At 44.8% G+C, this 22561-nt stretch overlaps 1 non-coding gene across 1 annotated transcript; it reads right to left on the bottom strand.

Annotated features, from left to right (window-relative positions):
• Positions 1-18643: 18643 nt before the first annotated feature.
• TRNAC-ACA (transfer RNA cysteine (anticodon ACA)) lies at positions 18644-18715 on the bottom strand. Its single transcript has one exon. It is a non-coding gene; the product is annotated as a tRNA-Cys (tRNA).
• Between the last annotated feature and the right edge of the window lie 3846 nt (positions 18716-22561).

Below are 22561 nucleotides of genomic sequence, written 5' to 3'. Positions count from 1 at the left end.
CATACATTCTATTATGTTTACTGGGGTATGACCACAGGCTTATTGATAATTGTCCACTGTTAACTACCTGGGCCTAAGGCATATGATCACGGGTTAACTTTGTTTGGATCTTTCTTTTTCCTTTGTTCATACTAGTTTCAAGGAACCTTATACACTTAGGGTATATAAGGTTTTCACAAAAACTGGTCAGGGTCCCTGGCTAAGAGGAGACTCTGTCTTGGGCCCACTGGTGTAATAAGCTGCACTCCACTATCTGCATTGTCCTACTGAGGGAGTTTGTTTCCCAGAATGCGTGGCTACAACAATAAAAACTGCACTGAATTTGAACTCACACACCTCAGAATCCTCCTAGAGAAGGCAATGGCACCCCACTCTAGTACTCTTCCATGGAAAATCCCATGGATGGAGGAGCCTAGTAGGCTACAGTTCATGGGGTCTCGGAGAGTCAGATAGGACTGAGCAGCTTCACTTTCATGCATTGTAGAAGGAAATGGAAACTCACTCCAGTGTTCTTGCCTGGAAAATCCCAGGGACAGGGGAGCCTGGTGGGCTGCTGTCTATGGGGTCGCACAGAGTCGGACATGACTGAAGCGACTTAGCAGCAGCAGCAGCAGCAGAATCCTTCTTGAAGGTGAAGAGTGGTGCATTGTGTTTATCCTTGCTGGATTTTGTAAAGAAAACTCCCACTGCCCTTTTTCTCCCACTGTCACTTGTCTGATACCTGCCCCTCATGAAGGTCATGGCTTTTGGGGAGCCTACAGGCACCTGTGCATGTGCTCAGACATGTTCTATCCTGTGGAGGCAGCCGAGTCTCCCAGGCTACACTCCCTGGCATTAGGAGGTAGGGCCACATATTCACTCTGCTGAGACTGTGGCCGGGCATCGCTGCAGAGGGTAGGGCAGAAAGAGAACTGGAGGGAGTGGGGGGAGGGGGACCCCCTCCCTGACATTCCCAAGAGCCTTGGAAACTAAATTAGATCTTGCATTGGAAAGTGCCAGTAGAAAAAAAAAAAAAAGATAGAAAGTGCCAGTAGAGAGTAGTGACTAGAAACAGTTGAAGATTCAAGGCATCTTTGGCTTCCTCAGAAACTCCTCAACACGTAAAGGGAATTGTCTTCATCACAAGCTTTAGCTACCGCCTGCTGTCTGTTGAGCACCAGCACCGAGTACACTGCAGGTCAGGGGAGAGATTCCAGGTCCTTGTTCACATCTCTTCTCCATGTGCTTCCTGGAAGCTGCCTGCAGGGAACAGGGGATCCTTATGTAAACCTACAACAAGTTGGAAATAAATACAAGATTAATTCACCGATTTTAATACAAAGAAAAAAAACAGTTCATCTAAATAACAATAGCATGTCCTTTAGGGAAAAAGCATCCCATGTGTCTTGATGCCTGGGGTGGGATGGAAAGGTATTTTGGATGCAGGTGGTGCCACATCCATGGACCTGAGCTCCCAAGAAGCAGGATATGCTCCTGCCTGCCTGACTGATGGAAGATCTGTCCAGGTGCTGTCCATTCAGGATCAAGGGTGAGGACCTGGGCTCTTCCCAGTGGCACAGTCAGAAGGTAGGTGTTTTTAGGGGAACTACTCTCCTCCTAGAGCCCTCCAGGACAGTTGTGATGCAGACAGGGTGGAAGAGGAAGGAGCATTTTGGATTCTGGGTACTGCAGATGGTATCCTGGGGGTGGTACAGCCAGAGGGACTGAGGAGGGTGGAGAGCCCTGGGAGCAAGGGGCAGGGATGCAGCCTAGGAGTCTGGAGCCGAGCTTCAAGCCAGAATCACATGAAGACCACACAGTCTTCTCCCTCTGCCCTCCTTCTGGGGTCCATCCTTCTCTCCCTTTCCCTTCATCACATGGCAGGGCTGGGTCAGGAGAAAAGGAGACATGTGGATGGGAAACTGGTGCCTGAACCTCTGCAGAGAGGAGCGCCAAGTACCAGGTGGGAATCATGGCTCAAAGGTCAGTAGGACTGTTATGTTATCTCCTGGGGGAACCATCTTCCTTTGGGAAGAGCATGTCCTGTCACCACCATTAATAGAGTGACCAGTAGCCACATGAGGCTGGGTAGTGTGAACTCCAATGTACTTAGTGTGTCCCAGGGCCTGGCCTTCTGCCTTAACATAATGTGAAGTCAAATGTAAATAGCTAGAAGTGGCTAACGGCTAGATAGCCCCGCTGAGGAACTGCAGAACCTACACGGGGGACCAGAAGCACAACTTCCCCTGTGGGTCACTGGGAGTGGTGGTAGGTGGGGTCACTGTACCCTCTGGTTCCAGGGCCATGTATCTTACTTGGTGGGGGAACTAATGATGACAGATGTGGAGTTTGTGCAGTCCCTGGAGGGTGAAACCCCAGCACCACGGGCTCTCATATCCCAGTGTGCACCTCACATGTGCTTCATAGAAGCCATTCCGCTGCTCCAGGAGACCAGCAGCTCTGGAAGCTGTGGTCTCAGGGCAATGAGGGCTTTGGTGTGAGGGTCCAGGCTTGGGTCAACTCAGGGACATCCTGTACCTTGCAGAGCTCAAGATGAGGACCCTGAGGAGGACACAAGGACCCTGAGGAGGACACAAGGACCCCATGGATCCCACCCCTGCTGTCATCCCTAGGCATCCCTTATGGTGGCATGAGCACTTGGCAGCATGTCCCTAACTTCGGCATCCCTGTCTCTGACAGGTTGGGTACCTAATATAAGGAGCGGGCCTTAGAAGGAGAAGCGGAAGATCTTAGGTTCTGAAGAAGTCTGAGTGAGGACCCTGAGGAAGGACTGAGGGGATCCTGGACCCCATCACAGAGTGGACTCAGGGAGCACATAGGGTGGAATGAGCACATGCCGCATTTCCTGACAACCAGGTCTCAGAGAGACTGGGATCTGCTATAGGCGGTGGGGCCTCAGGTGGGCAGAGAGGAGAATTCCAGGTCTTGTGGGGTAAGAAGTTGAGGTCCCTGAGGGGGGACTAAGGGACCCTTGGCCTCAAAGAAAGCTGTCTCTGTTGTCGGTCCTTGGCGACCCTGAGGTAGGATGAGAACCACAGGCATGGTCTGACTTCCTGACATCCGGGTCTCAGAGAGACTGGGAACCTGGTATAAGGGGCGGGGCCTCAGGTGGGGAGAGGAGAGAATCTGAAGTTCTACCCGAAGACAAGGTAAGGCCCTGAGGGAAGATTGAGGGGACCCCCAGGGAGGACTGATGGAACCCCACAGTTCCCAGCCCCTGTCATCAGCCCTGGGAGACCCTGGGGTGAGAAAAGCACACTACACCTGTCCTGACTTTCTGACATCCGGGTCTCAGCGAGACGGGGGACCTGGTGTGAGGAGCCGGGCCTCAAACTGGGGGAGGACAGAGCCCCAGTCCTACCGGGAGTCGGTGAGGACCCTGAGGGAGGAGTAAGGGGAGCCGGACCCCAGAACAGAGGGGACCCTGGTATTCCCCAGGCAGGACGACCTTGTGCTGCATTTCCTAACATCAGGTCTCAGAGAGACTGGGGACTGAGTGAGGGCGGCGGGGCCTCAAAATGGAGGACGGGCCAATTCCAGGTCCTGCCTGGCATCTAGGCTCCAGCCGGGGAAGGACTGAGGCAGTTAGACCCCAACACAGAGAGGGATCCTTGCCTTTGATGGGGTCTTAGAGGTCCCAGAGCGGGTTGAACAGGATGAGCAGTTTGTCGACCTCTGGCTTAGGGGCCTCGGGAGATAAGGTGTTCAGGCGGATGGTGGAGGCTTCAGATCCACAGAAGGTGGACTCCATGGACAGAGCCGAACCCACTCTTGTGGTCAGTGCTGGGAGTCTAGGCTGGATGTGAGGTGAGGACCGAGCATCTCCCCAGCCTATGTAGGACCCGCGGGAGGCCCTAGGCAGGTGCGACCATATGTGGGGCCCCTTAGCGCTTTCTCTTCAGACTCAGGTCTTGTTCCGAGTTACTCTGCAGGCCCCCAAAGGGCATGGTCCAAGCCGTGGCGGGGGAAAGGTGGGCACTACAAAGGAGCGACAAGGGGACCACTTCCCCCACAGCAAGTGGGGGGGACCTCAGAGTCCAGGGCTGTGCAGAATCTACCCCCGAGGGGCCCGCTCCATTTTTTTCACAGGGGCTCCAGGAACCAGGAGGCAAAGGCAGAGGTCTGAGAGCAGAGGAGGTCCAGGCAGTACCAGGAGTCAAGGTGAGGAGGGTGCCCTGAATGAGCACCAGGGGTTTCCCATCCCAAAACAGAGGGATCCCCACAAGGCCCTAATCCCCCCACTGTGTCAGCCCAAGAACCTCTGGCTGTGCTGGCTACACGCAGGGGAGCCACTGTCCTCCTCCTTAGGGTAGCCAGGGGTCAGACCAACCAGGAGGCGGGCCCCTGTGAGGCTGAGAGCACCTCTCAAGAGAAGACCTGTTAGTGGCCTGTGTCGACCACCCAGGGTGTATTTCTTAGCTGAGGCCCATGGTCCACAATGTCCCCTGCCTCACTCCTGTCTGTGGTTTGATCCCAGGCATCGTGCTTGTGGTCGAGATGAGTGAGCTGAGCAAGCCCAAGGAAGACCTTCAGGACCCAGGCGAGGCACAGGGCCCAGAGGAGGCACAGCTCTTGGGCGCTGAGCGGGGGGAGGCTGCACCCCCCTCAGCCTCCTCCCCACCAGTATCCTCGTCTGCTGCTGAGGAGGCCTTGCCCCAGGAAGGTCTGAATAAAATGGTGGCTAACATGGTGAAGTTCCTGCTCCACAAGTATCAAACCAAGCAGCCAACCTCCGATGCCGAATTGCTGAATGCAATCCTCAGGGATAACCAGGAGCACTACCCGGTGGTCTTCTGCCAAGCAGTTGAGTGCGTTCTGCTGGTCTTTGGCGTGGATGTGAAGGAGGTAGACCCCAGGAAGCACGTCTACATCATGGTTCCCTGCCTGGGCCTCACCTGTGATGCAATGCAGAGAGGTGGGCAGGGCCTGCCCAAGGCTGGCCTCCTGGTGGTGGTCCTCAGCCTGATCCTCCAGAATAGGGATCGCGGCCCTGAGGAGGAGATCTGGGGAGCACTCACCAAGATGGGGCTGTACGTTGGGAGGGAGCACTCCATTTTTGGGGAGCCCAGGGAGCTGCTGACCCAAGTGTGGGTGCAGGAGGGGTACCTGGAGTATCGGCAGGTGCCTGATAGCGCCCCTGCTCGCTACGAGTTCCTGTGGGGTCCCCGGGCCTTTGCGGAGACCAGCAAGGAGAAATTCACGGAGTATCTGCTCAGGGTCAGCCAAAGGGCTTTTAGGTCCTTCCCACTCCCTTCTGCAGAGGATGTGAGGGAGGAGGTAGGGGGACCCTGAGCCAGAGCAGCAGCCAGGCAGATCCGTCACTCTGTGATTGAAGAGGAGTGATGGCCTGGGCAACTTCGTGAACCAGGTATAGCATTTTTAGGTTCCTGCTCTCTGTGATGACATGCAGATTGATCTCTGTTTTCTTTAAGAATTTTTCAAATGTGTATTTCAGCGTAAGGCTTAATAAACTTCAGTATCTAACTTTGTGAATGACATTGATCACACGTGTATTTGTGCTTGCCCAGTTTAAGAACTTGCTGGTTTTTAAAAGAGTTTGGGAACTCTGCCATTTATTTTGTGACCTTGAACATGGTAACATGAGAATGGAATTATAACTATTTTGGAAATGTGAACTTACTTAGCAGTAATGTACTTGGTGAAAGAATTAGAAAATAAAATGTGATTATAGCAAAGTCTTGCTTCTTATACTTTTTGTCTGTCACTTTATACTGTTAAGCTATCTCAGTTTATTTGAATTTTCCCAGGTTATTATTTAAGAAAGTAGGAGAAAACTAATCTGACTAAATAAGGCCCTGCTCCCTGCTTCATTTATTCCACAGAACTTCACGGAGCCTGATTTCTGTGACAGGCCGTGTTAGCAGTGGGAAAAGCAGGGTACCCCCACACCTGGAGTGAGGATCTCAGAGCTGCAGTCACATGAGGAAGGTGGAGAGACGTCCCCTGGTCCCACAGAACAAGGCTACATGTGGCGGGGCGGTGGGGTTCCAGGAGGAGCCCCCGAGTGTCGGTGCCTGAGCCAGGGTGGTTTGGGGCTTTGGGAAGCTGGGTTCCTTCTGTGGGAGGTGATCGTGATGAGACTGGGTGGTGGCAGCAACCGGACCTCTCTACGATGTCTTATGGGTGAGAAGAAAATTTGAAATAGGACATATACATTAGAAGTTCCTCTTCATATATAGCATTTATTATGTTGAGGTATGTTTCTTCTATTCCTGCTTTCTGGAGAGTTTTAATCATAAATGGGTGTTGAATTTTGTCAAAGGCTTTCTCTGCATCTATTGAGATGATCATATGGTTTTTATCTTTCAATTTGTTAATGTGGTGCATTACATTGATTGATTTGTGGATATTAAAGAATCCTTGCATTCCTGGGTTAAAGCCCACTTGGTCATGTTGTATGATTTTTTGAATATGTTGTTGGATTCTGTTTGCTAGAATTTTGTTAAGGATTTTTGCATCTATGTTCATCAGTGATATTGGCCTGTAGTTTTCTTTTTTGTGGCATCTTTGTCTGGTTTTGGAATTAGAGTGATGGTGGCCTCATAGAATGAGTTTGGAAGTTTACCTTCTTCTGCAATTTTCTGGAAGAGTTTGAGATAAATCCATGAACCTATGGACATCTGACCTTCGACAAAGGAGGCAAGTATATACAATGGAAAAAAGACAACCTCTTTAACAAGTGGTGCTGGGAAAACTGGTCAACCACTTGTAAAAGAATGAAACTAGAACACTTTCTAACACCATACACAAAAATAAACTCAAAATGGATTAAAGATCTAAATGTAAGACCAGAAACTATAAAACTCCTAGAGGAGAACATAGGCAAAACACTCTCCGACATAAATCACAGCAGGATCCTCTATGACCCACCTCCCAGAATATTGGAAATAAAAGCAAAAATGAACAAATGGGACCTAATGAAACTTAAAAGCTTTTGCACTACAAAGGAAACAATAAGCAAGGTGAAAAGACAGCCCTCAGATTGGGAGAAAATAATAGCAAATGAAACAACAAAGGATTCATCTCAAAAATATACAAGCAACTCCTGCAGCTCAATTCCAGAAAAATAAATGACCCAATCAAAAAATGGGCCAAAGAACTAAACAGACATTTCTCCAAAGAAGACATACAGATGGCTAACAAACACAAGAAAAGATGCTCAACATCACTCATTATCAGAGAAATGCAAATCAAAACCACAATGAGGTACCATTACACACCAGTCAGGATGGCTGCTATCCAAAAGTCTACAAGCAATAAATGCTGGAGAGGGTGTGGAGAAAAGGGAACCCTCTTACACTGTTGGTGGGAATGCAAACTAGTACAGCCGCTATGGAGAACAGTGTGGCGATTCCTTAAAAAACTGGAAATAGAACTGCCATGACCTAGCAATCCCATTCCTGGGCATACACACCGAGGAAACCAGATCTAAAAGAGACACATGCACCCCAATGTTCATTGCAGCACGGTTTATATAGCCAGGGCATGGAAGCAACCTAGATGCCCATCAGCAGACGAATGGATAAGGAAGCTGTGGTACATTTACACCATGGAATATTACTCAGCCATTAAGAAGAATTCATTTGAATCAGTTCTAATGAGATGGATGAAACTGGAGCCAATTATACAGAGGGAAGTAAGCCAGAAAGATAAAGAACATTACAGTATACTAACACATATATATGGAAATTAGAAAGATGGTAATGATAACCCTATACGCAAAACAAAAAAAGAAACACAGATGTACAGAACAGACTTTTGGACTCTGTGGGAGAAGGCGAGGGTGGGATGTTTCAAGAGAACAGCATCGAAACATGTATATTATCTATGGTGAAACAGATCACCAGCCCAGGTTGGATGCATGAGAAAAGTGCTCGGGCCTGGTGCACTCAGAAGACCCAGAGGGAGTGGGTAGAGAGGGAGGTGGGAGGGGGGATCGGGATGGGGAATACATGTAAATCCATGGCTGATACATGTCAATGTATGACAAAACCCACGACAATATTGTAAAGTAATTAGCCTCCAACTAATAAAAATAAATGAAAAAAAAAAGAAGAAGAAGCAGAAGTTCCTCTTCATTTGGAGATGAATCTCCTGGGTCCAAAAGACAAAGTGCACTTTGATCAGGATCAAGTAGACGCCTGGTTTTTCTGCCTGAGTGTAAATACTCTCAAAAGTTTCCAAATGAGACATGAGTGAATTTGCGTTGGCACACAATCTTCTCAGTCTCAGGTTTTATAGCTGAAGATATTTAGTTACAATGTTGTAGAAACCAGTACTCGGGAAACCTAGCGTGACACGTGGACAGTTGGAGAAGTCATGTTTATTACGCCAGCGGACCCAGAGGAGTTAACACTCCAAGCTCTGAGCCTCGAACAAAGGGACTGCAGAGTTTTTAGAGACAGACTGTAGTGGGCAACACAGGATGCTAATAGGCTGGTTTAAACAAAGGGGTTTCTCATGCATGGGAAGAGTGGTCAAGATGGGGAGGGGGATGCCTGACCTGGACAGACATGATTAAGCAGGTTTGCAGGGGCTGGGCGATTGCAAAGAGCAGGACAAGGGTGAGTGAGATAAACTGCAGTTCCTAGCATTGCAAGTCTTCACTTTCTGCCGCTATGGGACCTATGTGATCTAGACTTTGCAAGGGGCAAGCTGAGTTACAGAGGCAGAAGGAGAAGGAGGTGCTGTAAAAATTTAACTTTTCCTCTTCATTCCCCCTTCTTGATGCTTCTATCCCTCGTTGTAGAAAGCATCATCCCATGTTTTTGGTAGGACATTCAGAGCTCCCCATGGTTTATGGGGCTGTATTGAACCATTACCATTTGTAACTTTGTGGATTCAATCCGAGAGGTTATGAACTGGGTAATAGCATTGAGAATACACGGGCCAAACAAGAGCGCTGCAAAGAGCATGAAGTGAGGACCTGTTAAAGGGAGAAGCCATGATGGCCAACTCCAGATATTGCTCCAATTACCCCAGGAATTAGCTAGCTTTTCTCTCCTTTTATGATTTGTTCCCTTAGCTGTTGGGCCATGTTCCTGACTATTTCTGACTGGTTTATATAAAAGTAGCATTCTTCATTCAAGAAGAGGCAGAGTCCTACCTTTTCAGCTGTCAGTAGGTCTAGACCTCTCCTATTTTGCAAAACCACCCCAGCCAGGGAGTCTAGTTGGTCCGGTAAGGTCACTAAAGATTTGGCCACTCTCTCAACGTCATCTGTGAAGTCTTTGGATAGTGTATGGTGAAAGGTGGTTGATGAAGCAATTCTTCCTATCCCCATACTTATCCCAGCCATGATTCCCAGACCAGCTAGCAGGGGTATAAACTGGATGGCTCTTTTTGACTATGTATGTGCTGCCAGAGGTATGGTGAGAGTCTGGTTGTTAGGGACAATATTCATCTGGGGAGTGAGGAAAGCTAAGGTGCAGATACCCATCTAATTGACAGGTAGACATAAGTAAGCATCTGTCCCACAAACAAAGAAAAGGCCTTGATGGGGGCATTACCATCTGTTACAGCAAGGGACACCAAAAGGCTGCAAAGCAGCCTGCACATAACAGGTAACTGAAGACTAGCAAAAGGGTTTCTCCCCATCTTTGGGTTGTCACGGCTCTAACAGCTGAGCCTATCGTGAAGGGAGGTCAGTTATACTGTGGAGCAGTTTAGTTAGTAGGGAGAATTGATCATAAGAGACTTCTAATAAGAATGAGGTTTCCCATTACAGTGAGATAACAAGACAGTTAACTGCAGCTTCTGACCCAAACACCAGTCCTGGGGTGTGACTGAAACTAGTCCTGTTGTGAAGAGCACAGAAATAATAGCAATCAGGGATAGAGTTCAGGCTTGACAATGAAAATCCACTGATATTTTGATAGCCAGATCCTCAAGCTTCTGTCGTGTGTTGACAAGCCAGCTGCCGGAGTGTGGCTGGAGCAAGTCTCAGCATCCTTCATAGGTGAGGGTCGTTGTTTTTGTAAACAGACCTTGAGGATGTTTTTGGGGTCCTGAATTGCTTTCCAGGTGTCCTCATTATAGGAAGCCGCTGCTTTCTTGACTCTGGTGTGGTGGATCCAAGGAATGAAACCTATAACTTTAACAGTAGTAGGGGTTGGCAGGATGACCGTGTGAGGGCCTGTCCAAACTGGCTGAAGTGGTTCCTTTTTCCAGTCTTTAACCCATACCTCATCTCCTGGCTGATAGGGATGAACCCAGTTGCCCAGTGGAATGGGTGTCCTTTCTCAGGGTTTTTGGGTGATATGGTGGAAGAATTTCCCAGGGCCTACACCTCCAGGTCAGCTAGTTGGTGGTCTCCCTTGAGCTTTTTAATCACTGGGGGTGATCTCCCGTATAAGATCTCAAAGGGAATAGCCTGGGTCCTCGGGATGCATTTACAGAGGGCGATGTGAGTCCACAGACTAAGGCAGCTTGTTCTAATGTTGTCTGGGCATTGGCCGGGGAATATTCTTGTCGTACTTCTACTTGGAGAAGCAAACTTAACAAGAAAGTTAAAGATATGTGGCCCAAAGATTAATAGAAGTAGAAAAGCTGCCAAGGCACAACTAGGAGAACCAGGTCCAGACATTGGTTCATGACATTAGTGTTTCTCTAGGTGTGAGAAGATGCAAGAATTTGGACTCATAAAAATGTTTGCCTGAAAACATCTGACTATCTGAAGGCCTGTTTCTCTGGGTTTTTCCCAGAGCTCAGAGTGCCTTATTTTTTTGTCTCCACCCTTAACGTCTTTGAAGGGAGTGTTGAAGATCAGCATCTTATAGTGGTCATGATTTAATCTTTGTAGAGGCAGCTGGCAAGGGCCAACTTCCAGGTGATAGTCATTTTTATTTGATGGGTTAAAGGCTTACCTGCGTACAGTGTTAATGCCCTCAAAATGATTTCTCCCAAAAAAAAAAAAAAAAAAGAACAAAATCATGTTTCATTAAATATTAAGTTCTAGTTTTGTTAATTAAGGTTTGTGCTACTAAGACTCACTTCTGAGATAGTTCCTTGTTATGTTATATTGCTAAAAGCTTTAATTAAATTATTAAAAAAATACACTCTTAAGTTTGTTATAGTCATATTTGACTTCATAGTCATATTTGACCATGCTTGGGGGGCATTTCATGGTCATTGTGTCCCACGGTGCTGGGAAGGCTCATTCCCAGGTCTAACAAAGATTCCATTGACAGCCCACTCAATGTGTTGTCACTAGACCAGGCCTTGTAAGTAGCAAAAGTCTCTGAACATACATGTCTTACTAGCCTCTTGGTCCAGAAGAATGTTCCCTCTTGTTGTTTCTTCCCATAATTAAAATTAAATTATTACAATTATTGATCTCATATGGAACTGCACATCATCATTTTATCACAGGCTCTGTGACACATTTGGTAACATAAGAAATAATCTTCTGAAAGAAGCTACATAGAAAATAATACAGCTAGCAATTATTAGTAAGGTCACAAGCAAGAATTTAAGTCAAGAACTTTCATTGGGTATAGCCCGGTATACCCCAGGTCACCTGTCTCAGTTAAATGATTATAGCCAAGTGTTAATCTCCTGGTTATACATCATGGAGCATCTGACCTTTACCCAAAGACTGGTTGCTGAGGTAAGCTTTAGAAACAATCTTAAGAATGTCTTTTTTAATAATTTAATTAAACCTTTTACCAATATAACATAACAAGGAACTCTCAGAAGCGAGTCTTAGTAGCACAGACCTTAATTAACAAAACTAGAACTTAATATTTAATGAAACATGATTTTTTTCTTTTCTTTCTTCTTTCTTTTTGGTGAACTCACTGTGAGGACATTAACACTGTATGCAGGTAAGGCTTTAACCCATCAAATAAAAATGAGGTCTATCAGGAGCCGGGAAAAGCTAAGGGGCTATCTTGGATTTCCCATAGCCCTGGATCTTTGATGTTTAGCTGTTGTTTATTTTTAATTTCCTGATGTAAGAGCAGACTGTCACCATGTTTTCAGGACATCAAGATAGTAAAAGTCTAACCTTAAAGGGTTATTTTTTGTTGAAGCAGAATAAGCTTTTTCTACATGTACCATAATCTTAAATAATGTTTATTTATGTTACCAAAGTAACAAAAACATTTTAAAAACCAATGAAAATCACTTAAAGGCAAAGAAATTTATAGTCTGTTTTTGAGAGCTGCATTTTAAGAAAACTTTGTTCTCTAAACAGAGAGAAGATCAAATTACAGTCTGATACCAGCTTACTGTTAATAACAAAATGTGTTTATCTGTTTAATCTTAGAAAGTATTTTCCATAAATCTTGAACTAGCTGTATTCATCTAAAGGCATGAGAGTAAAATCATAGAAGGCATGTTTAAAATCTGATTCTATTGCAATTGACAAAGAAACCTGTTCATAACACTTTAATATGATAACTAGAATTATAATTGACCATATTTTATCAGGGCATATCAGATCTATATGAATTTCACATAATTTTAATATATCTATATTAGTAATATCAGCCATACAGTACAACCTGTAAAGAATTTTTTCACCCCTTTAACAGTACTTCCCATGTAATTTAACATGTCCAGTGAACCCAGGTAGCTTAATAACTCTTTGGGGTGTCTCAGGGACCCTCTGAAGCATCTCAAAGTTAGCTAAAAGTCAAGTTATTTAGGAAGTTTTGCCGATAAATATCTAAAGGTTTATCATAGTCAGGCAGGATCATGTAACTTACTGTGAAATAATAATTATTTACTTAGCCAAAGTTAACAAAAGATTTCAAAGGTTAATATAGAACAGATCAATTAAGAGGGAAAGGAACTTAAATCTGTTATTAAAAGCAGTTCAACATCTGAAGAAAGTATGTCTTCTTAACAGAGAGAAAGCCCAAATTTAAGTCTTTGCACCAGCTTACTTTAAACTCATTTAGGTAAACCTCAATTAAATTTATTTTAAACTTAGTCCTAACCATGCACAAAATATTTTTACAGGGTCCACCTTCCACAAACCTTTTAATCACTTTCTGTAATAGCCACCTGCAAGTCAGACCTACTTTCTTTTCCCTTTATAAAAATGTAATTTTATTTTTTATATCTTCTTTATTTAAAACACACATCCTACTTTCTTATTAGATTAGCAAACAAACATTGATACTAGATATTTAATATGGAATATTTCACAGTTCACATGAATCTGAAATTTTTTTCGATTTTTTCTTTTCTTTTTTTTTTTTTTGTATTTAGAATTCTTTGGTTTTTAAACACTTATTTTTCTCCAGGGCAATTAAATTAGAGCTCATTTACAACTTCAACAATATTATCAGAAAAAAGACATACACTGAGACATACATAAATCCAGACAGACAGACTGAGAGAGATCTTAGAGTTTTCTGTTTGAGATTTAAAATATCTCTTGGACACCCCCCCTTTTTTTTCCCTTCCGTTTGAAGTTCTAATTTGCCCAAGGTTGAGGTCTCAGGCAAAGCTGACTGTATATTTCAAGGACATGGAAAGGGTTAACTTCAAGCTTTTCCCTGGGCAGGTCTTTTAACAAGCTAGTTGTTTTTAATTGCACATGCAAAAAGAATTGGTTTTGTAGTTTCCAGAAGTTTCTTTCAAGTTTCTTTTCAATCAGCAATCACACACTCACAATCATTCAGAGGCTACCACAATGCTTCCCTTCCTCCCAAGTCCCCAGGTCTCCCTATCTGATGATCCCTTCCTGGGAGCCCAAGGAGGTGATTGGTCTCCTCTTCTAGCCATTGGGGTAGGTTCCTGCTTGGGGACCGGCCCCAGGGCCTTATCTTATCCTGTGATCATTCCTGGTGAGTTGGTCTGTCCCTCCAATGAGTTCAGTTGGGGCTCGGCCGTCTGGAGAGTCGGAACACCTCTCCAAAGGAGAACCCGGAATACTGTCAGGTGGCATGCCTCCTCTATCATCTTGGGATTCCTTTGCTCCAGCACAGCCGAGCCAACCTTCTGGTGGCTCAAGGGGCCAGCATGGTTGGAATCTCACTGGAGCCTCCAGAAATGTTACAGAAACCAGTACTCGAGAAACCAAGCACCAAGCTCAGAGAGTAGGAGAACTCAGGTTTATTATGCCAGCAGGCCCAGAGGATTTAACACTCCAAGCTCTGAGCCCCAAACAAAGGGATTACAGAGTTTTTATAGACAGACTGTAGTGGGCAACACTAGCTGTTAATAGGCTGGTTTAAACTAAGGGGTTTTGCATGGCCGGGAACAGTGATGGGGATGCCTGACCTGGACAGGCATGATTAACCAGGTTTGCAGGGGCTGGGCGATCGCAAAGAGCAGGACAAAGGTGAGTGAAATAAACTCCACTTCCTAGTGTTGCATGTCCCCACTTTCTGAGACTATGTGACCTACGTGATCTAGACTTTGCAAGGGCCAAGCTGAGTTACCTAGGCAGAAGGAGAAGGAGGTCATGTAAAAATTTAACTTTTCCTCTTCAACCACTCTCAGTCTTCCTGTAGGATTTTAATGGGGAACTTTTTTGAAACTGGCAGTTGGACTCTTAAACTGATGGAGTGGCTCTCCTAGGTGGTGAGACCCCAAGGCCATAAAAATTGCTCTGAATCTGAATTCACACAGCTCAGAATCCTCCTTGAAGGTGAAGGGTGGTGCATTGTGCATATCTTAGCCAGATTTTATGAAGAAGTCTCCCACTCTCCTTGTCCTCCCACTGTCTCTTGTCTGATACCTGCCCCTCATGAAGGTCACGGCCATTAGTGAGCCCAAGGGCACCTGTGCAGGTGTTCAGGCAAGTTCCATCATGTTGCTGGCCAAACTCTTGGCCTTCTCTGCCCACCGAAGGTAAACAAAAAATACAAAGATAGAGTGGGCAGACAGTAGAAAGGTGGCTTTAATTCTCAGCCAGCAGAGAGGGGAACAAAGTAGTCTCATGCCTCAGAAAGAGCCCCCTGTCTATGAGGAATCTAGGGGCTGATATAATCTGAGGGCCCCAGTCAGGAGTCAGTGATGAGGAAGAGGGTGTTAGGATTTTGATTCCTTTCTCTTGCATTGCTTCAAAGTCAGTCATAGACTGGCTCAGTAACCCATCCATTGAGCCTGGCAGTTCAGTGACTCAGTGGCCTACTTTCTGATATGTAACAACAAGGGGAAGGGTGTTGTAAGGGTAATCACCAGATACAAGGTGTATTTAGCATAGAATCGAAGAAAAATAGGTGAGAAGTGTAGCTCCTGTAGAATTAGGGGGCAGAAAAGCAAACAGTTACAGACATGCAGAGTTCAGAGCAGTTAAAGTAAAAAGAAACGAGGAATGTTCAGGCCTGCTCACTGTTCTCTTTATCTTCTTTGTTCTCAGGAACAATGTTGTTTCATTGCAACAAATCCCTGCCTGTCAGTTTATCTCCTCCTTATTGATGGATGAGGGAAATCATTGTCATTGTCATTCCTGTCTGGCTGAGGAACGAAGTTCAGTTTTCCTCCACAATCACCAGCTGTTCAGCCCAGGGGCCCATCTATCTCCTACTTCAAATTTTCCTTGAGAGATGAACCTCACAAATCTTTATTGGGGTTCTGAGGGGTAGATTGTCAGTCTTCCATAACTCCTTTAGTGCTGACACAGGACTCGTAGATGCTACCTAGTTGGGGTCATGGAGCTCTTGCCTTGTTTTATAAAGGGGCCCTAAGGTGACTTTTCTGGTTATTCCCACATGATCTGTTCAAAGGAGTGGCTGTAATCTCTCTGGGGCGCATGGGTTTTCGCTCCACATAATCATTTTCTTGATGTAAGTATGTTGTCATCTGGAGGAGACAAAACTTAGCAGATTTTTTTTTTTTAAAGAAAAACAGAGGCCATAGATCAGTTAAAGAGTTATTGTAAATGGGGGTCAATGAAAGAGTAAGAACCAAGTTATATTTGATGACAATTTTGGTTCTGGTCCAGGTAGGGTCAGTGTTTGGGTCATCCTGTTCAAAGGAATGGAGCTATTTGGACTCAGAAGTAGTTGGAGGAATGGCAACCTGGACATTAACAGACAAGATAGAAAAAGCTAAGCCTGAAATTAAGCCTGAATCCTAATTTAGATTTAACACTTGTAGCCAGGTAGCCTGGCTCGTTGTCTGTTGTTGTTCAGCCATGTCCAGCTCCTTCTGATCCTATGAACTGCAGCATACCAGATTTCCGTGTCCTTCACTATCTCCTAAAGTTTGCTCAAACTCATGTCCATTGAGTTGGTGATGCCATCCAACCATCTCATTCTCTGTCATTGGAGTCTTTTGGGCCTAGAAAAGAACACAACAGTCTCAAAGGCCCCTTGCTGAATCATTTAACTTCGGAGAAAACAAAACAGAACTTTAGTTCCACCCTGATGCTCCAGGCCGGTTGCATCTATCTGGGACTTATCAACCCCTGTCCAGAAACCTTCCACCCCCTACACCTGCCCAGAAGACTTATCACCCCCTGCCCAACCACAAATGTCATCTCAACAAAAGAATACTCAAAATATCCTGCCTGATTAACGTTTCTCTTATCGTTTCCACAAACCTCCCTATAAGTATGAAGGCTCCCTGATCCCTCTCCGTGCTCAGCCTGGTCATTAGGCCGACGGTCGTCCCTCCTTGCCTGAATAAAGGTAACCTACTTCTGTTGAGGTCGTCTTTCATTTTTTGCCTCGCCCGAACTGTACTTTACAGTCATCCCCTTCTCCTCCTGCCTTTAATCTTTCCCAACTTCAGGGGCTTTTCTACTGAGTTGGCTCTTTGCATCAGGTGACCAAAGTATTGGAGCTTCAGCTTCATTTAATTATCTAGGTTTATCTAAGTAGACTTTAACCTTTCATGTGGTTATTGGTCACTACACATGTTTTTTTTTTTCCCCAACATATGGTCCAGAGAAATTTCATTGTCTAAACATACAACAGTTACAACAAAAGACCTTTAAAAATATGATTGCTGCTGAATGGCTGATGGCATTTTGAGTCTGGCACAGCTCAGAAAACTCACGTTCTTAACAAAACAAGGACTTGTCTGAAATCACACCATAGCATCACCTAGGTATTTCCATAGCTGCTTTATTTTGTTTGTACCAGAAGTCCTCTTGGAGGAGGTTGCCATTAACCCCACTATAGGGCTGCCAGGTGGGCGATCCACAAACTGGAGAGCAATTACCTCGAAGAAGTTCTGGCACTCCTGAGAAAGCTCTAAGCCCCACAATAGACTTCCCAACTTGGGAATCTGACAAAGGTATTGAGAATCTCCAGGGAACCTGACTTTGAAGATCAGTGAGATCTGATTACAGAACTTCCACAGGACTGGGGAAACAGAGACTCTCAGAGGGCAGAATCAAAACCTTGTGTGCACCAGGACCCAGGAGAAAGGAGCAGTGGTCCCACAAGAGACTGAGCCAGACTTGCCTGTGAGTGTTCGGGAATCTCCAGTGGAAGCCTGGGTCAACAATAACATGCTGTGGGGTTAGGGCCACTTACAGCAGAGTCCTGGGAGGCACAGCATGCTGGCACAAGTCCTCTTGAAGGAGGTTGCCATTATCCCAATCATAATTCGGTCCCAGGTCAAAATACAGGGCAGGAACACAGCCCCACTCATCAGCAAAAAATTGGATTAAAGATTTACTGAGCATGTCCTTGCCCACCAGAGCAAGACCCAGTTTTCCCCATGGCCAGTCCCATCCACCAGGAAGCTTGCACATGCCTCTTATCCTCATCCATCAGAGGGCAGATAGAATGAAAACCACAATCATGCAAAACTAAGCTAATTGATCACATGGATCACAGCTTTGTGTGACTTAATGAAAGCACGAGCCATGCCATGTAGTGTCACCCAAGATGAATGAGTCATGGTGGAGAGTTCTGACAAAATGTGGTCCAGTGGAGAAGGGAATGGAAAATCACTTCAGCATTCATGCCCTGAGAACCCCATGAACAGTATGAAAAGGCAAAAAGGTATGACACTGAAAGATGAACTTCCCAGGTTGGTAGGTGCCCAATATGCTTCTGGAAAAGAGTGGAGAAATAGCTCCAGAAAGAATGAAGAGGCTGAGCCAAAGCAGAAACACCAGGCAGTGTGGCTATGTCTGGTGGTGAAAGTAAAGTTTGATGCTGTAATATTATTGTATAGGAATACTATTGTATAGGAACCTGGAATGTTAGGTCCATGAATCAAGGTAAATTGGAAGTGGTCAAACAGGAGATGTCTAGAGTGAACATCAACATTTTATGTATCAGTGAATTAAAGTGGATGGGAATGGGCGACCTTAGTTCAGATGACCACGATATCTATTAAAGTGGGCAAGTATCTCTTAGAAGAAGTGGAGCAGCCTTTATAGGTGCCATTAGAGTCTGAAATGCAGTACTTGGGTGCAGTCTCAAAAGTGACTTAATGATCTTGGTTCATTTCCAAGGCAAACCATTTGCTATCACAGTAATCCAAGTCGGTGCCCCAGCCACTGATGCCAAAGAAGCCGAAGCTGAACAGTTCTATGGAGACCTCCAAGACCTTCTAGAAAAATTAAAAGTGAAAGTGAAGTCGCTCAGTCGTGTCCGACTCTTTGCGACCCCATGGACTGTAGCCTACCAGGCTCTTCCATCCATGGGATTTTCCAGGCAAGAATACTGGAGTGGGTTGCCATTTCCTTCTCCAGGAGATCTTCCCGACCCAGGGATTGAACCTGGGTCTCCTGCTTTGTAGGCAGGAGCTTTACCCTCTAAGCCACCAGGGAATTTTAGAACTAACACCAAAAAAAAAAAAAAATGCCCTTTTCATCATAGGGGATTGGAATGCAAAAGTAGGAAGTCAAGAGATACCTGGAGTAACAGGGAAGTTTGGCCTTGGAATCTAAAATAAAGCAAGGAAAAGGCTAACACAGTTTTGCCAAGAGAATGCATGGGTCATAGCAAACACCCTGTTCCAACAAAACAAGACATGACTCTGCACATGGACATCACCAGATGGTCAATACTAAAATCAGATTGATTACATTCTTTCCAGCCAAAGATGGAGAAGCTCTATACAGTCAGCAAAAACAAGACCGGGAGCTGACTGTGGCTGAGATCATGAACTCCTTATTGCAAAATTCAGACTTAAGTTGAAGAAAGTAGGGAAAACCACTAGACCATTCAAGTATGACCCAAATCTAATCCCTAATGAATATACAGTGGAAGTGACAAATAGACTCAAGGGATTAGATCTGATAGACAGATTGCCTGAAGAACTACCATCAGAGATTTGCAACACTGTACAGGAGACAGTGACCAAAACCACCCCCAAGAGAAATAAACGCAAGAAGGCAAACAGGTATCTGAGGAGTCCTTACAAATAGCTGAGAAAAGAAGAGACGAGAAAGGCAAAGGAGAAAAGGAAAGATATACCCATCTGGATGCAGAATTCCAAAGAAGAGCAAGGAGAAATAAGAAGACTTTCTTAAGGGAACAGTGCAAAGAAATAGAGGAAAGCAATAGAATGGGAAAGACTAGAGATCTCTTCAAGAAAATTAGAGATACCAAGGGAACAATTCATGCAAAGATGGGCACAATAAAGGACAGAAAATGTATGGACCTAACAGAAGCAGAAGAGATTAAGAAGAGGTGGCAAGAATACACAAAAGAACTGTACAAAAAAGGTCTTTATGACCCAGATAACCATGATGGTGTGCTCACTCACCTAGAGTCAGATGTTCTGGGGTGTGAGGTTAAGTGGGCCTTAGGAAGCTTTACTATGAACAAAGCTAGTGGAGGTGATGGAATTCCAGCAGAACTATTTCAAATCCTAATAGATGGTGCCATGAAAGTGTTGCACTCAATATGCCAGCAAGTTGGGAAAACTCAGCAGTGGCCACCAGACTGGAAAAGGTCAGTTTTCATTCCACTCCCATAGAAGGGCAATGCTAAAGAATATTCAAACAGCCACACAATTGCACTCATTTCATATGCTAGCAAGATCATGCCCAAAATTGTCCAACCTCAGCTTCAACAGTATGTGAACTGAGAACTTCCAGATGTACAAGCTGGATTTAGAAAAGGCAGAGGAACCAGAGATCAAATTGCCAACCTCTGTTGGGGCCTAGAAAAAGCAAGGGAGTTCCCGAAAAACATCTACTTCTGTTTCATTGACTACACTAAAGCCTTTGACTGTGTGGATCACAACGAACTGTGGAAAATTCTGAAAGAGATGAGAATACCAGACCACCAAACTTGCCTCTTGGGAAACCTTTATGCAGATCAAAAAGCAACAGTTAAAACCAGACGTGGAACAATGAACTGGTTCCAAATTGGGAAAGGAGTACATCAAGGCTGTATATTGTCACCCTGCTTGTTTAAAATATGCAGAGTACATCACACAAAGTGCTGGGCTGGTTAAAACTCAGGCTGGAATCAAGATTGCTGGGCGAAATATCAATAACCTCAGATATGAAAATGACAGAGGATCCTGCTGTGATTTATGTCAGAGAGTGTTTTGCCTATGTTCTCCTCTAGGGGTTTTATAGTTTCTGGCCTTACATTTAGATCTTTAATCCAATTTGAGTTTATTCTTGTGTATGATGTTAGAAAGTGTTCTAGTTTCATTGTTTTACAAGTGGTTGACCAGTTATCCCAGCACCCCTTGTTAATGAGGTTGTCTTTTTTCCATTGTATATTCTTGCCCCCTTTGTTGAAGATAAGGTGTCCATAGGTTCGTGGATTTATCTCTGGGCTTTCTATTCTGTTCCATTGATCTATATTTCTGTCTTTGTGCCAGTACCATACTCTCTTGATGACTGTGGCTTTGTAGTATAGTCTGAAGTCAGGCAGGTTGATTCCTCCAGTTCCATTCTTCTTTCTCAAGATTACTTTGGCTATTCGAGGTTTTATGTATTTCCATACAAACTGTGAAATTATTTGTTCTAGTTCTGTGAAAAATACCATTGGTAGCTTGATAGGGATTGCATTGAATCTATAGATTGCATTGGGTAGTATAGTCATTTTGACAATATTGATTCTTCCAATCCACAAACACGGTATATTTCTCCATCTGTTTGTGTCCTCTTTGATTTCTTTCATCAGTGTTTATAGTTCAGATTGGGAGAAAATAATAGCAAATGAAGAAACAGACAAAGGATTAAGCTCAAAAATATACAAGCAACTCCTGCAGCTCAATTCCAGAAAACTAAATGACCCAATCAAAAGATGGGCCAAAGAACTAAACAGACCTTTCTCCAAAGAAGACATACAGAGAGCTAACAAACACTTGAAAAGATGCTCAACATCACTCATTATCAGAGAAATGCAAATCAAACCCACAATGAGGTACCATTACACGCCAGTCAAAATGGCTGCTATCCGAACATCTACAAGCAATAAATACTGGAGGGGGTGTGGAGAAAAGGGAACTCTTTTACACTGTTGGTGGGAATGCAAACTAGTACAGCCACTATGGAAAGCAGTGTGGAGATTTCTTAAAAAACTGGAAATAGAACTGCCATATGACCCAGCAATCCCACGTCTGGGCATACACACCAAGGAAACTAGATCTGAAAGAGACACGTGCACCCCAATGTTCATCGCAGCACTGTTTATAATAGCCAGGACATGGAAGCAACCTAGATGCCCATCAGCAGACGAATGGATAAAGAAGCTGTGGTACATATACACCATGGAATACTACTCAGCCATTAAAATGAATTCATTTGAATCAGTTCTAATGAGATGGATGAAACTAGAGCCCATTATACAGAGTGAAGTAAGCCAGAAAGATAAAGACCATTACAGTATACTAACACATATATATGGAATTTAGAAAGATGGTAATGATAACCCTATATGCAAAACGGAAAAAGAGACACGGATGTACAGATCAGACTTTTGGACTCTGTGGGAGAAGGTGAGGGTGGGATGTTGTGAGAGAACAGCATCAAAACATGTATATTATCAAGGGTGAAATAGATCACCAGCCTAGGTGGGATGCATGAGACAAGTGCTCGGGGCTGGTGCACTGGGAAGACCCAAAGGGGTCGGGTGGAGAGGTGGGAGGGGGGATCGGGATGGGGGATACATGTAAATACATGGCTGATTCATGTCAATGTATGGCAAAAACCACTACTATTTTAAAGTAATTAGCCTCCAACTAATAAAAAAAAAAACAAAAAACTAAGATCATGGCATCCAGTCCCATCACTTCATGGCAAATAGATGGGGAAACAATGTAAGCAGTGACAGACTTTGTTTTCTTGGACTCCAAAATCACTGTGGACCGTGACTGCAGCCATGAAATTAAAAGACGCTTGCTCCTTGAAAGAAAGCTATGACAAATTTAGGCAGCATATTAAAAAGGAGAGATATCAGTTTCCTGACAAAGGTCCTTCTAGTCAAAGATATGGTTTTCCCAGTCATCATGTACAGATTCTAGAAGTGAAGTGAAGTGACGTCACTCAGCCATGTCCAACTCTTTGCTTTCCTATGGACTGTAGCCCGCCAGGCTCCTCTGTCCATGGCATTTCCCAGGCAAGAGTACTGGAGTGGGTTGCCATTTCCTCCTCCAGGGGATCTTCCCAACTCAGGGATCGAACCTGTGTCTCTGGTGTTGTAGGCAG

This window comes from Dama dama, chromosome X, assembly GCF_033118175.1.
Source record: "Dama dama isolate Ldn47 chromosome X, ASM3311817v1, whole genome shotgun sequence".
In the NCBI taxonomy this organism is placed as follows: domain Eukaryota; kingdom Metazoa; phylum Chordata; class Mammalia; order Artiodactyla; family Cervidae; genus Dama; species Dama dama.
Note: the sequence above shows the minus strand (reverse complement) of the source record. Positions and strands in the feature narration are given on the sequence as shown.